Genomic DNA, 16,041 nt, shown 5'->3' on the forward strand with positions numbered 1-16,041 from the left:
TAAAAGTAAACTGAAAAAACATAAAGCTAAAATGGGAATGCCTCCTAATGGTGCTTCTTTTTTGGTTCTTAAGTCATTTAGCTGGACTCGACATGGATCATCCTTGCAGATACAGAATCATGTTAACCCGCTGCTCAATCTCTAACGAGTTTCCGTGATACACCTTGAGCCTATGTCCATTGACCTTGAAATCACCCTTCTCGGGATGATAAAGCTCGACTGTGCCGTATAGAAAACTTGCTTAACCACGAATGGCCCCGACCATCGACTCCTGAGCTTCCCTGGAAACAAACGAAGACGTGAGTTATATAGCAATACTCTATCTCCAATCTGAAACTCCTTGGAACCTTTGAGCCTCTGATCATACCACTTCTTTTTCTTAGCCTTGTAAATTGAAGAGTTTTCATACACCTGTTGACGCCACTCCTCCAATTCACTCAGTTGCCACTGTCTCTCCTTACCTGCAGAATCTACATCAAAATTGCAAGTTTTAAGGGCCTAAAGAGCCTTATGTTATAATTCAACAGGTAAATGACAAGACTTCCCATGCACAAGCCTATAGGGTGTAAAACCTATGGAGGTCCTATATGTAGTTCTAAATGCCCATAAAACATCATCTAGTTTTGAAGCCCAATCCTTCCTACTTACACCTACAGTTCTCTCTAAGATGAATTTTAAACCCCTATTAGTAACCTCAACTTGCCCACTAGCCTCTAAGTGATAGGGAGTAGAGAACCGATGCGTTACACCATAGCACCTGAGTGCCTTCTCCTATTGAGCGTTACAGAAATGTGTTCCCCTATCACTAATTAACGCTCTAGGTGTGCCAAACCTAGCAAATAACCTCTTAAAGAACCTGCAAACAACTCTAGCATCATCAGTAGGTCAGGCATGTGCCTCAGGCCACTTGGATAAATACTCAATAGCCACAAGGATATACTTATTGCCATTTGAAGAAGGGAAAGGTCCCATGAAGTCAATACCCCAAACACCAAATATCTCAATAGTCTGCATACTTGTTTGGGGCATTTCATCGCAGGCAGAGATGTTGCTTGAGCGCTGACAAGCGTCGCAAACCTAAACAAATGTCGTAGCATTTTGGAAGATAGTTGGCCAATAAAAGCCTGCATCCAACACCTTCCTAGCAGTATGGTTCGCTGCTTGATGGCCTCTTGCGGGTCCCTCATGATAGTGCCTCAAAATCTGGAGACTCTCTTCGCCATAAACACATCGGCGAATGACCTGGTCTGCACATACTTGATATAGGAAGGGATCTTCCCAAATGTAGTATTTAAAATCAGTAAAGAATTTCTTCTATTGCTGATAAGTCATACCCTTGGTAAGACCCTAGCCACAAGGTAGTTAGCATAATTAGAAAACCAAGGAGAATCAGAATATACCTTCAATGAATATAAGTGCTCCTTTGGAACTCGATCATCTATCGTGCTCTCATCAAGTGCTTCCAAGCTCGGATTCTCTAGTCTGGATAAGTGATCCGCTGCCAAATTTTTTGTGCCCTTCTTATCTCTGATTTCAATGTTGAACTCCTGCAATAATAAAATCCATCTGATCAATCTCGGCTTAGCATTATGCTTATTAAACAAATACCTCAAAGCTGAATGGTTAGTGAAGACGATGGTCTTTGATAAGACGAGGTATGATCTGAATTTGTTGAAGGCATAAACAACAGTCAATAACTCCTTCTCTGTAATAGTGTAATGCTCCTGGCTCCTGTCAAAGTCTTGCTAGCATAGTAAATGGGTTGGAACTTTTTATCAAACCTCTGTCCAAGTATAGCTCCCACTGCATAGTCACTAGCATCGCACATTAGTTCAAAGGGCAGTCCCCAATCAGGTGAAGCCATGATAGGGGCTGTGGTCAATAGTTTCTTCAATAGCTCAAAAGAAGATAAACATGCATCATAAAAAATGAAAGGTGCATCATTAACTAATAATTGAGTAAGAGGCCTAGCAATCTCTATAGAATCCAGCATGGCCTAAGAAACTCCTAACAGCCCTAACAGAACTAGAGGGTGGCAGCTTAGATATTGTTTCTATTTTAGCTCTATCAACTTCCATTCCTGAATGTGAAATCTTATGCCCTAGAACAATTCCGTCTCTCACCATAAAATGACACTTTTCCCAATTTAGCACCAAGTTAGCCTCAATGCACCTAGCTAACATGCATTCTAAATTTTCCAAACAGTGAGGAAATGAATTACCAAAAACAGAGAAGTCATCCATAAATACCTCCATCGACTCCTCAATCATATCATAAAAAATGGCCATCATACACCGTTGAAACGTAGCCGGCGCATTGCATAGACCCAAAGGCATCCATCTATAAGCAAAGTTCTCGTAGGGGCTGGTGAAAGTCGTCTTCTCTTAGTCTTCAGGTGCAATTGGAATTTGAAAATATCCTGAAAAACCATCAAGGAAATAGTAAAACATATGTCCTACCAATCTTTCTAACATCTGATCAATGAAAGGAAGAGGGAAGTGATCCTTCTGAGTTGCATCATTAAGCCTCCTATAATCAATGCAAACTTGGAATCCAGTAATCGTCCATATGGATATCAGCTCATCCTTCTCATTGTGAATTACTGTCATGCCTCCTTTCTTCGGCACAACCTGCACAGGGCTCACCCAAGAACTGTTAGAAATAGGAAACCTGTATCAAGGAGCTTAATTACCTCCTTTTTCACTACTTCCTTCATGTTCGGGTTAAGCCGCCTCTGTGGCTTAACTACTGGTCTATAGCTATCCTCCATAAGAATCTTGTGAGAACAGAAACTAGGGTTGATCCTGGGAATATCAGCAATCTTGTAGGCAAAGGCCTTCTAATACCTCTGGAGCGAGTCTAGAGGTTTTGCATGCTCCTCAGGTGTCAAATCTGCTGCAATAATCACAGACAGCTTTTCTTCGTCATCCAAGAATCCATAGCTCAAGTGCTTAGGTAACTCCTTCAATTCTAAGGCTAAGGGGTCCTCAAAAGAAGACTTTACTTTCTGCACTTCTGACCTGTCAAAAGAAAGAAAAGGGTTAGTAGAACAGCTAGGCTCAGTAGCCAACAAACTAGCGAGCTGCTCCAACACTTGCTCGTTGGACAGCTCCTCCTCATCTCCTTGCAATGCTACTTGCAGAGGATCATCAAGCAATATTTCCTGTAAATGAGACTCAACTACATCATCCAGAATATCAAAATAGAAGACACAACATCATCATGGTCTAAAAAATGTCTCATAGTAGTAGCTAGGTTGAAGGTAATGGTCTCATCATCTACCCTAAGATGAAGCATTCCATCACAAAAAAATCTATAACAGCCCTAGATGTTACAAGAAAAGGTCTACCTAGGATCAAAGGCACAGTACTCTCACCTTCCATGTCCATAACTACAAAATCAACAGGAAAAGTAAACTTGTCTACCTTAACAAGCACATCTTCAATAATACCCCTAGGAATCTTAACAGTCCTATCAGCTAACTGAATGCTCATCCTAGTGGGCTTAGGTTCACTCAAACCTAACTTATCAAACAAACTAGTGGGCATCAAATTAATACTAGCTCCTAAATCAACTAATGCACCACTAATAGACAAATCGCTAATAATGCAGGGAACAGTAAAACTCTTTGGATCTCTCCTTTTGAGTGGCAGCTTGTTCTGAAGAATAGCTAAAACTCCTCGTTCAGAGTCACTAGTCCCAAATCCTCCAGCTTCCTTTTGTTACTCAAAATTTCCTTGAAGAACTTGGCATACTTTGGCATCTGTGAAATAGCTTCAACAAAAGATAGGTTAATACGCAGTTGTTTAAACAAGTCAAGAAACTTACCAAACTACTTATTAACCTTCTCCTGCTTAAGTCGAGCAGGGTAGGGGACTGGTGGCTAGTACTCTCTCACAAGGCTCTTCTGCTTGTCTTCCACCTTCTCTTCTTCTATCGCCTCAGGCTTTGGCTCCTTCCTAGCTGGCTTATCCTGCATGGAAACATCATCATCATCAGCTAATGGTAAAGAGCTAAATAACTGCTTACTTGATTGCAAGGTGATAGCCTTGCAATGCTCCCTTGGATTTGACTCTATTGTGCTGGGGAGCAATCCTTATTGCCTCTCAGACAGTATCTTACAAATCTGCCAATCTGACTCCCCAAGTTCTGAATGGACGCCTGCTGATTTCTAAGAGCACTATCGGTTTGCTGGAACCTCGTCTTAGTTGACGTGACAAACTTCATCATTAGCTCCTCCAAGTTAGATTCCTTCTCAGCTGGTGGAGGAAACTGTGATGCTACAGCCTGCTGCTGCTGCTGTGGTGGCTGCTGATGTAGTCTCTGAAAGCCTAGTGGACCCTGAGCGTTATTGTTTCTCCAACCGAAGTTTGGATGATTACGCCAGCCGGGGTTGTATGGGTTGTTCTGCTGTCTAGGGGCATTACCCATGTAGTCTACCTATTCAAGGTCAGCAGAAACAATAGAAGATGAAGAATTAGAAGTTGAAGCAAACATACCTCCCACATTATAGTTTGCGCCGTAGTGCGGGCCACCGCAAAACTCACAGCTTATCTGGGCTGCATGAACCAGCATGTGAAGCTGGTCTAACTTCTTAGTAAGAAGCTCCACTTGAGCTGCCAAGGCCGCTATGGAGTCTAGCTGGTTGACTGGCCGACTCCTAGAGGATTGCCACTGGTAGTTATTCATGGCCATCTCCTCTATTAAATTTTGTGCCTGCTCCGGCATCTTACTGTTTAAGGCCCCACCTGCTGCAGCGTCTACCATCTGCCTAGTAGCAAGGTTCAAACCGCTGTAGAAGGTCCAGACCTGCATCCATACTAGTAGTCCATGGTGCGAGCAGCACCGAAGCAAATCTTTGTACCTCTCCCAAGCATCGTACATGCTCTCGTCATCGAACTGCACAAAAGAAGATATATCATTTCTCAATTTAGCAGTTTTAGCAGGATGAAAGTACTTATATAAAAAATTTTCAGCCAACAATCTCCATGTTGTAATAGTGTTGGCTGGGAGCGACTGTAACCATCTTTTCACTCGGTCCCTCAGAGAAAAAGGAAACAGCCTCAACCGAATGGCATTATCAGTTGTTCCATTTATCTTGAAGGTGTTGCAGATCTCTAAGAAGTTGGCGATGTGACCGTTTGGGTCCTCGTTTGGCAGTCCCCCAAATTGTACACTATTTTGCACCATCTGTATCATGTTTGGCTTTATTTCAAAGTTGTTGGCCGCCACAGGTGGTCGCAATATACTCGTCTGTGTCCACTCAAGAGAAGGTCTAGCAAACTCATACATTGTCCTGGCTTCATCTGCAGCCCGATTGTTGTCTCCCATCCCTGCTAGTCTATTCACAGGGGCTTCAAACTCTATTCGCGCCTCCTCTTCTTATTGCATACGCTTCCTCAACAAATGGAGGGATCACTCTGGTTCAGCAAGAGGGTCTACAGGAGTAGGATTAGAGCTCCTGGTCATAAACTACCTAAAATGGAAAGGGAGCAACCAATGAACATAGGAATAAATATAATAATAAAGAATATATATAGAAAAGAATGAAAAGATAAAAAAATAAAAGAGGCTAGATTAACACAAACACAAATTCACACAAAAGTTTCCCTGGCAACGGCGCCAAAAACTTGATAGGCTATTTGTATAGCTACAATCTAAGGCAGTGAACCTATCGATGCAGACTAGCACTAACGGTGAGTATCAAGGTTGTATTCTCAGGTAAGGGTGATCCTAGAACTACTACAGCTTCTTATGATATCTAACCCTAACAAAATCAATGAAGTTGCTACTCTATGATTAAATGTAAACAAGTGGTTAACTAAGTGTCAAACAGACTGAAAGGATTTAGTGAAATAATCAAAGGAAAAGCAAACCCAATGGGACTTAAGCTAGTTGGATTTTAGTGAAGATAGAGATTATATTGATTACCAATTGCAATTACCTGTGGATGAATTCTTAACTGAATTCGATTTCCCTCTCGAGATAACTGAATTGCTAAATCTAAGAACCTAAAGTTGGAATCTCTTCCTAACAATCGATTATTAGATTAGCATTAAGCTTTAACTCGCCTCTATTAAGCTTTGATAATTCTTAATTCGGCTAGTCAATTACGCTTATCTCTAAGTGATCATTAACTAGTTTTTGCTATTCAAATTTCCAATTACTAAATGAATTTCTCAATTACATAAAGCAATCTAAATACAACAACTCACGACGTCTCATGAATAATGTGATTTCTCATTAATAATGAAAGCAATAAGAGACAAGCATTGATAGTCAAAGTCTCATAAGCATTAAAAATAATCCAACAACATAAGAACCCCAATGGGTTTAACAAATTTAGTTACTCATACTAATAAGCAACATAAAGTAAAGAACAAATTCAGAAAAGTAAATTGAAGGCATGTACACCCTTCCTCTTCAAGTTTGATGAAAAACCCTAAATTCCCAATTTCGAATGATGAACCCTAAATTGCCTCTTGAATTCACCAAATCCCTCTTGATCTTCAATTTGATGTTAAAACCAATGTAATCCTTCCTTCAATAGATGAAATGGTCTTCTAAAGTCGAGTATTGAAGTTTGGGAAAAGATGGCTTATGCATGTATATGTGAAATTAAGTTAGAAAATTGAACCCTAACTCAATAAATCGCATTTGGCTATATAAATCTCTCAACACGGCCATGGTCAAGTCTGTGCTGATCAGCACGGGCGGAGTCTAGGCCGTGCTGGACCTCCGCGTCTTGCAACTTAAGGCTTCTTCCTGGCTGTGCCCTCGCCGGTGCTGAGCCACCACCAGCCGTGGTGGCTTCAGAAATTGTGCCAAAATGGCACTCTTGAGGGTTAAGTGTTGATGGTTCAGCATGGCCAGAGTCCAGGCCGTGCTCAGCCTTGGAATGCTAATCCTTGCTCAATTTTGATGGATTATGGTCCATAATTGCATGTATTTCCCTAGATTACTGATAATGTCCCTCGATAATGACCTGAAACATGAAAGGAACCAAAACACAGGTGATTCTAGCATAAAACAAGATCACTATGCACAAAAATATAAACAATTGGGCATATAAACATTTATAAAATGATGCACATCAGTGAGATCGCCAAATGTCCGGAAGGTCATCTATTTCAATCCTTTTCCTTCTTCTTGTTGTTGGATATCTCGTTCATACACATCTTTTCTTTGTTTCCCGAGCTTATAGTGAGTTATAGACTGAGTTCGAAAAGGTCAAATCTTGAACTGAAATATTTTTGATTAAAGACTCTCTTTCTATTTTCTCTAGAACAATTAGGAGATTTTCTAGAAGAAATGCGAGGTTCTGTTCTGGCGCAATATGCTATGGGGTGGCGGTCCCACTTATAGGGTTAAAGTAATACGTACTAAAAAAAATTTTGAATATTGATCTCATTGATCTTATAAGTATCATACTAAATCCCATCAATCGAATCAGATTTTTGAAAAATATGAGACATCTAAGTCATACAAGTAAAGAGATTTATTCATTGATAAGACAAAGAAAAAATGTGAACGGTGATTGGATTGATGATAAAATAGAAACCTTGGTCGCGAACAGTGATTCGATTGATGATAAAGAAAGAGAATTCTTAGTTCAGTTCTCCACCTTAATGACAGAGAAAAGGATTGATCAAATTCTATTGAGCCTGACTCATAGTGATCATTTATCAAAATATGACTCTGGTTATCAAGTGATTGAAGAGTCAATAGCAATTTATTTATGATACTTAGTTGACAATCACAAAAAATATCTAATAAATTATGAGTTCAATACACCTTGTTTAGCATAAAGACAGATATTACTTACTTATTATCAGACAACCACTTATTCACAAACCTCGTATAGGGTGAATAGTTTTCATATCGGATCTCATAGAAAACCCTTTTTCCTCTGCTTAGCCCCATTCCCCTCTAAGGGTATTTTAATGATAAGTTCTATGGGGACTGGACGATCCTATTTGGTCAAATACCTAGCGACAAACTCCTATATTCCTTTCATTACAGTATTTTTAAACAAGTTCCAAGATAACAAGCCTAAGGATTTTCTTATTGATGATAGTGACGATATTTATGTGAGTGACGATATCGACCGTGACTTTGATATGGAGCTGGAGTTTCTAACTAGGATGAATGCGCTGAGTATGGATATGATTCTAGAAATAGACCGATTTTATATCACCCTTCAATTGAATTAGCAAAACTAATGTCTTCTTGCATAATATGGATTCCAAACATTTCATGATCTGGATGTCAATGAGTCTTATTCCTCGATTTATTAGTGAACTATCTCTATAGGGATTGTGAAGATGCTCCACTAGAAATATTCTTGTTATTACTTCGACTCATATTCCCAAAAAAGTGGATCCCGCTCTAATAGCTCCAAATAAATTGAACACATGCATTAGATATGAAGGCTTCTTATTCCACAACAATGAAAGAGCCTTTTTACTATTTCATATAATAGGGGATTTCACTTGAAAAAGAAAATGTTCCATACTAATGGATTCGGGTCCATAACCATGGTTTCCAATGTACAAGATCTTGCAGCACTTACCAATGAGGCCCTATCTGTAACGCCTGCATTTTCTCATCATACATGTTATGTGCATTTACATTTAATTATTGGGCATATGATGGTATAGTAATAATATTTTTATTTTATGGGAACAAATATATATTAATTATAAGTAGAGAATAAGAAGCATGATATTAGATTATTAATTTAGATAAGTTGATTAAGTATTTGGGTTATGTGTATTAAGCCTTAAGACTTAATTGAACCAATAGTTGAAGGTTGGGTAAATAGATTGGACTTAAAAGATACAATTAAAAGTTAGTACCTATATATGGTTAGTAAGAATTAATTTAGGATGATAAAACTAGTTAAGTAGGTGGTGGCATTGAGAGATGAATCTTGGAAATTGGAACCATGAGCAAGCTCATTTTACCTCTTCATTTCTCTAAAATTCGTACATGGCCGAAAAACACAAAATTTGGAATAAGAGAGAGGAGTGGAATACCTAGAAAAACTTAAGATTAAGATAGGATTTTGCCAACTATTGAAGGAGCCAAGCTAAAGCTAAAGGATTTAAGCATATTAGCAACCCAAAAGCTGAAATTGGTAAGTTGTTACTTGAGTGTTATTAATTTGTCATTAGGGTTCTTGATTACAAATTGGAAAAACTTCATTTGATGCTCTCATTGATTAATTAAAGGTCTGATTATCATAAATTAGTAGAGTATTGAATGATTGCATAGAGATTAAGCTTGATTTAAGTTTAAGTATGTCAAGATAAAAAACTGTCAAAATTCCAGCAACCTTGATGTTCTGTATTTTAGGCATAACATGGGTTATATGAGTCCAAATTAAGCTTAATTGGTGTCTATAGAAATTTTGAAGAGTCCTCTATAACTTTGTAGTTTTGTGATTTCGCTATTTTTGCCGTTTTGGTTGCTTAAATTGAGCAAACAGATTTCTGCTCGGGTACAACTAGCCGTATGACCCTTGCTCAGTAATTTGAAGATAATTAAATCTATAGAAGTCGGAATTGAGTAATTCTTTTTGGAGATGAAACTAGACGCATAGACAGATATGTCTATTTAATATGAGATTTTTGTATTAAGCCAATTTTTCCCAGCAATAAATATACCTTGGTACTAAATTCTGTCTAGAAAACAGAGATGTTGGAGATTAGTTTTATGCAATTTATTTGATGTTAATTTAAGTTAAATTGGTATTTAACTAGATGGAAAATGTTTCTATGATATTAAAACAATAATTGAGAGTCTTAGAGGAAGATTTAATATGAATTAGAGGGGATGATCTTGTAATGCATTAGAACTAGCATTTACATGAATATTTGGAATATGCATGAAATGTGAATTGATGAATGTGTTGACGGGTACTCAAAGGCTGGAAGGAAGTTGTGGAGAAAGGAGATTCTTATATGCTAAAGGAATAAGTGTATTTTGAGTAAGTAAATAGTTAATATTTGCTATGTTTATATATTTAATCAAATATTCCATGAATGGTTGTGTTTGCTTAATATTGTGTTATGTTTGAATGAATGAGATGGAAATGATTGGTGTTGAGTGGAACAATTGTTATTGCTTGAATATGATATAAGTGAAATGATTAAATTGTGATGTTAAGTGCATATGTGCATGTGAATGGTGGATTCCCTGTGAAAAAAAATATATATATATATATATATAAAGCCTTGGGAGGCTAAAGCCTAGAGAGGTTATAGAAGTGTATAATGTGAGTGCACTGTCAAGGCTTTGGCCTCCCAAGGCTTTATATATATATATATATTTTTTCACAGGGAATCCACCATTCACATGCACATATGCACTTAACATCACAATTCAATCATTTTACTTATATCATATTCAAGCAATAACTGTGTTCCACTCAACACCAATCATTTCCATCTCGTTCGTTCAAACATAACACAGCAAACACAACCATTCGCTGAATATTTGATTAAATATGTCAGCAAATATTAACTATTTACTTACTCAAAATGCTTCGCGCGAACCTCGCTTCCACAACTTCCTTCCGCACGTTCGATTCACATTTCATGCATATTCCAAATATTCATGTAAATGCTAGTTCTAATGCATTACAAGATCATCCTCTCTAATTCATATTAAATCTTTCTCAAGACTCATCAATTATTGTTTTCTGTCTGGTTAAATGCCAATTTAACAAATTAACGTCAAATGGGTGCATAAAACAATCTCAACATCTCTTTTCTGGACGGAATTTAGTACCAGGTGTTTGCTGGTGAAAAAGGCTTAATACAAAAATCTCATAAATAGACATATCTTTCGATGCTGGGTTCATCTCCAGAATTACTCAATTCCGACTCTTCAGGTGCTGACAGGCAGTTGTGCCCGAGCAGAATCTGCTCAATTTAAGCAACCAAATGGCAAAAATAGCGAAATCTAAACTAAAAAGTTATGGAGGACTCTTCAGTTCCATGGACGCCAGTTGTTTAATTTGGACTCATATAACCCATGTTATGCCTAAAGAACATCAAGGTTGCTGGGGGTCTTGACATGCAAACGTCAAGCAATCTGTGCAATCGTTCAATACTCGTCAGTGAGGCGTCAAGTGATTTTCGGTTGCTAATACAGTTCGGCAAGTGGTTGGCAAAATCATCTCAGGTTTTTCTAGTATTCCACTCCTCTTGTTCCAAATTTTGTGTTTTTCGACCATGTACGAATTTTAGAGATGAAGAGGTGAGCTTGGCTCATGGTTCAATTCCAGATTCATCTCTCAATGCCGCCAGCTGGTTTTGTCGTCTGGTCTAATGTGGGTACTAACTTTTAATTGTATCTTTAAGGTTCAATCTGTTTACCTGACCTTCAACTATTCGGTTCAGTCTTAAGGCTTAATACACATAACCCAAATACAATCAACTTATCTGGAAATTTAATCTGTGTCATGCTTCTTATTCTCTGCCTAATTAATATAATGTGTTGTTCCCATAAAATAAAATATTAATATACCATCATATGCCCAATAATTAAATGTAAATGCACATAACATGTATGATGAGAAAATGCAGGCGTTACACTATCAATTAGTATTACATAGAAGAAATCAGTTATAAACACTTATATAATTAGATATCCTCTTCATAGACAAATTTAGGATTTGCAATCCCAAGTAAGATCAGTTCAGGATCATGGGATCCTTTTCTATCAGATAGGAGGGGCTATTACAAAAAATGTATTTCTAAGTAATTTCCCATATCCTATATCTATCTATATGAAGTAGAAATCTTATAACGAAGGGGATTCTTATTTGTACAAATGGTACTTCGAACTTGGAACGAGCATGAAGAAATTAATGATACTTCTTTATCTTTTGAGTTGTTCAGTCGGATCGGTTGCTCAAGACCTTTGGTCTCTACCTAGACCCAATGAAAATAATGGGATCACTTATTATGGACTTGTTAAGAATGAATCTATCTAGTTCATAGCCTATTATAAGTAGAAAGCGCTCTAGTGGGATCCTCACAGACAGAAAAAGATTGTAATCAGTTCAGTAATGATCGACACACATTACTTCTTCGGCCTGAACTAAGAAGTCCTTTAGATATGATGCAAAATGGATCTTGTTTTATCCTTAATAAGAGATTTCTCTATGAAAAATACAAATCAAAGTTTGAAGAAGGGGAAGGAGAAGAAGTCCTCAACCATAATAGATAGAGAAGGATTTTTTCAATCATACAATTTGGGCTCCTAGAATATGGCGCCCTTGGGGCTTTCTATTTGATTCTATCAAAAGGCCAATGAATTAGGATTTTCCTATTGGGTCAGGTCATTTCAAGGAAAGTGGATCATTTATAATGAAGAGGATAGCTTCAAGAGAATGATTCAGAGTTCTTGTAGAGTGGAGCCATGCAGTACCAGATACGAGATGGGATTTTTTTTAATAAGCTAATTCATCTAGGATCCTATAGATCCACTCTTTTTCATATTCAAAGATCCAACCCTTGTCTCTGTGTTTTCACATCAAGAATTCTTTACAAATGAAGAGATGTCAAAGGGGCTTCTTACTTCCCAAATGGATCCTTGTACATCTATATATAAATGTTGGTTTGTCAAGAATACACAAGAAAAGCACTTTGAATTGTTGATTCATCGCCAGAGATGGCTTAGAACCAACAGTTCATTATCTAATGGATTTTTTCGTTCGAGTACTCTATCAGAGAGTTATCAATATTTATCAAATCTGTTCCTATCTAACTGAACGCTATTGGATCAAATGAGAAAGGTATTATTGAGAATAAGATGGCTTTTCTTAGATGAAATGAAAATTGGATTCATTTCATAAGAGAAAGGTTTCCAATTCCTTAGCTTGAAAGATATGTGGCCATGAAATAGGGATTAAGTGTAACAAAATTGACTCGATGGTAGAGTCGTGAAAACACTTGTTTCTTCCATATTTTGGACATGGAAGAACTGAAATCTTAAATCAAAACACTATGTATGGATGGTATAAACCACACAAATAAGAATTCTTGAACAGAAGAAAGCAGAACTATTATCACTATATCAAGAAATTACAATTAATGAAAGATGCGAATCCATTGAAAAATAAAAATACATATGTTGGAAGAATTGGTGATTATTGCTATTTGCTCCAATAACAAATCATTGGTAGTAACTGCATAACTAAATAAAATAGATAGACCCCTCTCTTCGTCTCAGGTTGATGGATCTTATCAATTGGAGGATCCCCTATATGGATAATACACATTTCAGTTTACCGAGCCTAATTCTAATTGTTTTGTTCCTAAGAAAAGATATTCACGGAGCGGTTCGTCCTATTCAGATATTCACGACTAAGAAGTACCGAATCCTCTTTCGGAAAGGCCTGGAAAGGAGAACAAAGTTTGGAATGCCAACAGACATCTATTATTGAATTCACCCGTGCTGAGAGTACCCATTTTATTTTGGAAACATCTAGTGCCAAAGTCACTGAATGGGTAAGTCGCCAATCCCTAAAGACGGACTAAATAATGTAACTTATCTATTAGGTTACGGACGAGTATTTTCCCAGAGGTTTTTATTATATCAACTACCCTTGTGTAATTCATGTTGAAGCATATACTCGGGGATGGTTGCAGAGCGGACGCTTTGAAAGCAGACTCCTCATTCATTAGATAGAGAAGATCAACAAAATTTTGTGATCCGCTGCTGAACTTGTTCCAATTCCAAGATCTCGGATCGAATTGATATTGATATATCGATTCAATCCGAGATCTCTTATTGAATTGCTCATTGAATGAGCATTCTCAATATTATGCCTTAAAGAGGACTCGAACCAACACGCTCGATAACAATTACAACCCAAGAAGTAATAAGTACTTGGGCATGGACTTGGAAACCTCCTATTTTCTAATAGAAATGTTGGCCTACTTCCACACCAGATATATCATATAACCCTGTTAGTATGTTGATGGAACATGATAGAACATGAACATTCATATTGCCCTTTTGAAAAAAGAAAACTTTAAAAGGAATTATTTTGATTAAACCATCTTCTTTTTCGACTTGCCCACTAAAATTCTATATTTTCAATTTAAATTGTATATTTTTATCTCTCTTGTATGATTTAGTAATACTAATCGAATCCATGAATCTATGCTATAGAATTCATAAAATAATTAATTTCTCTTATTATTAATCAAAAATTTATATATAGCTAGAATGACCCTCACAAATTGCAAATGCTAATTTATTAAGAATTAATCGGATTAAAGCTACAGCATCACCATTCACTGGAATCAAAATATCTGTGAGATCTGATTCACAGTTTGTATCAATTAAACAAATCATTGGAATTTTCAGTGATACATTCTTGAATAGCCGTATAGTCTTCTTGCTGATAAAAAATTATTACAATACTGGATAACCCCATCATATATATAATCCCACCCAAATATGTTTGCAAGTGAGCTAACTGTCTCTTCAATTGAGCCGCATCTCCTTTCAAAAGACGGTTGAGTTTACCTGTCTTTTGTTCCATTCTCAGGTCCCTGAACTTTTAAAGTCTATTTTCTATAGTGGACCAATATGTTAAAATACCATCGAGCCATTTTTTATTAACATAATGACACCGAGCCCTTATTGCAACTCGTGCTACTGAATTTATCACTTTATTTTTAGTACCAACAATTAAGAATTGTTGTCTCCTACTTGCTACTTCAAGAAGTAAATCACAAGCTTTTGATAAAATATGAGTAGTTTTAGTAAGATTTGTAATATGAATACCCTTACGATTTGTAGAGATAAAAGGTATTATTCTTGGATTCCATTTTCTAGTACCATGACCAAAATGAACTCATGCTTTCATCAACTTTTCTAAATTAATGTTCCAATATCTTCTTATCATTTCTCCCCACACTTCCTCTTTCTTTCTTTCTTTTTCTCAAAGAAAAAAGAGAGACGGGGTACCTTAATAAATAATTGTTATGATGGAACCTTCTCTTTCCCTGGAGATTGGATATTGATACGATCCAAGTGATTCATTTTTTTCTATTCCTTAATTTCTTTATTTGTTTATTACTTTACTATTAACAAATCATATGTGACAAATCACAAGACCACATTAATTAAAAAAAATGATGAATTCGCTCTTAGAAATCATTAAGTCCTATAAATGATTGTTTTGATGTATCATAGAAGTTTTTTGAAATGCAAGAATCAAATAACTCTGTGGTGGAATAAAATATCTCTATCTCTAAATTCCTTTGCCGAATAAATTATTCTTTTTGGTTTTCAAAGGAATTTTCTTATATTGCTTTGAACCTTGTACTAATCCTTTGGATCCGCTACCAACATGTATCATACCGCCTAGAACAACAGCTTTCTTTATCTTGTTTTAGCTATAAATATCAAAGCCAAATTCATTTGTAAATATAGAATTGATGAATGATAATCTTTATTTGTTCTTTGTGAGTGTTTTTTCTTAAGTTCTTGCATGAACTTTGAACTTATCAAACTATTTTTAGTTTATGGCATTCTCTAACCAAAATCTTGTATTTGATTCTTAACTTATCAAATCATACTTGGTTTGTGGCGTTTGGAGTTGGATTCAAGTGCTAGTTTCATTGTTGGAACTAGTTTACCCTAACTTCACTTGAGGAGATCCTTGGGTTTTGGAATCATCTTGATTGGAGGGTGTTTTCTTACATTCCATATGCATCATAACTCATTAGTTATTGGTGTGTATGGTTGCTAAGATGATGATTTCCTATACATTACTAATTCTCCTAGCATAGATCTACTTTCTGTTAATAAATCAATAAGAATATTGTTGTTATAGATAACTCTTATATATAGTTCATTAATATCTGAACTCATTAGTTTACCCCATTTATCTAAATGATCAGTCTCAACATGGGAGGAAGAACTAGTAATAGACATAAACCATCCATTCTAGTTCTATATTTGTTTGAATAAAAGGCTTAGCTAATTCCATGTGTCGAACCAAAAAATCCT

The 16,041-nt window shown here is 36.6% G+C and overlaps 1 non-coding gene across 1 annotated transcript; it reads left to right on the top strand.

Moving 5' to 3' along the window:
* The first annotated feature begins 4,825 nt into the window (after nt 1-4,825).
* Nucleotides 4,826-4,932, top strand: LOC125369961. The gene has a single exon (XR_007215683.1). It is a non-coding gene; the product is annotated as a small nucleolar RNA R71 (small nucleolar RNA).
* The last annotated feature ends 11,109 nt before the right edge of the window (nt 4,933-16,041 follow it).

This window comes from Ricinus communis, chromosome 4, assembly GCF_019578655.1.
Source record: "Ricinus communis isolate WT05 ecotype wild-type chromosome 4, ASM1957865v1, whole genome shotgun sequence".
NCBI lineage: Eukaryota > Viridiplantae > Streptophyta > Magnoliopsida > Malpighiales > Euphorbiaceae > Ricinus > Ricinus communis.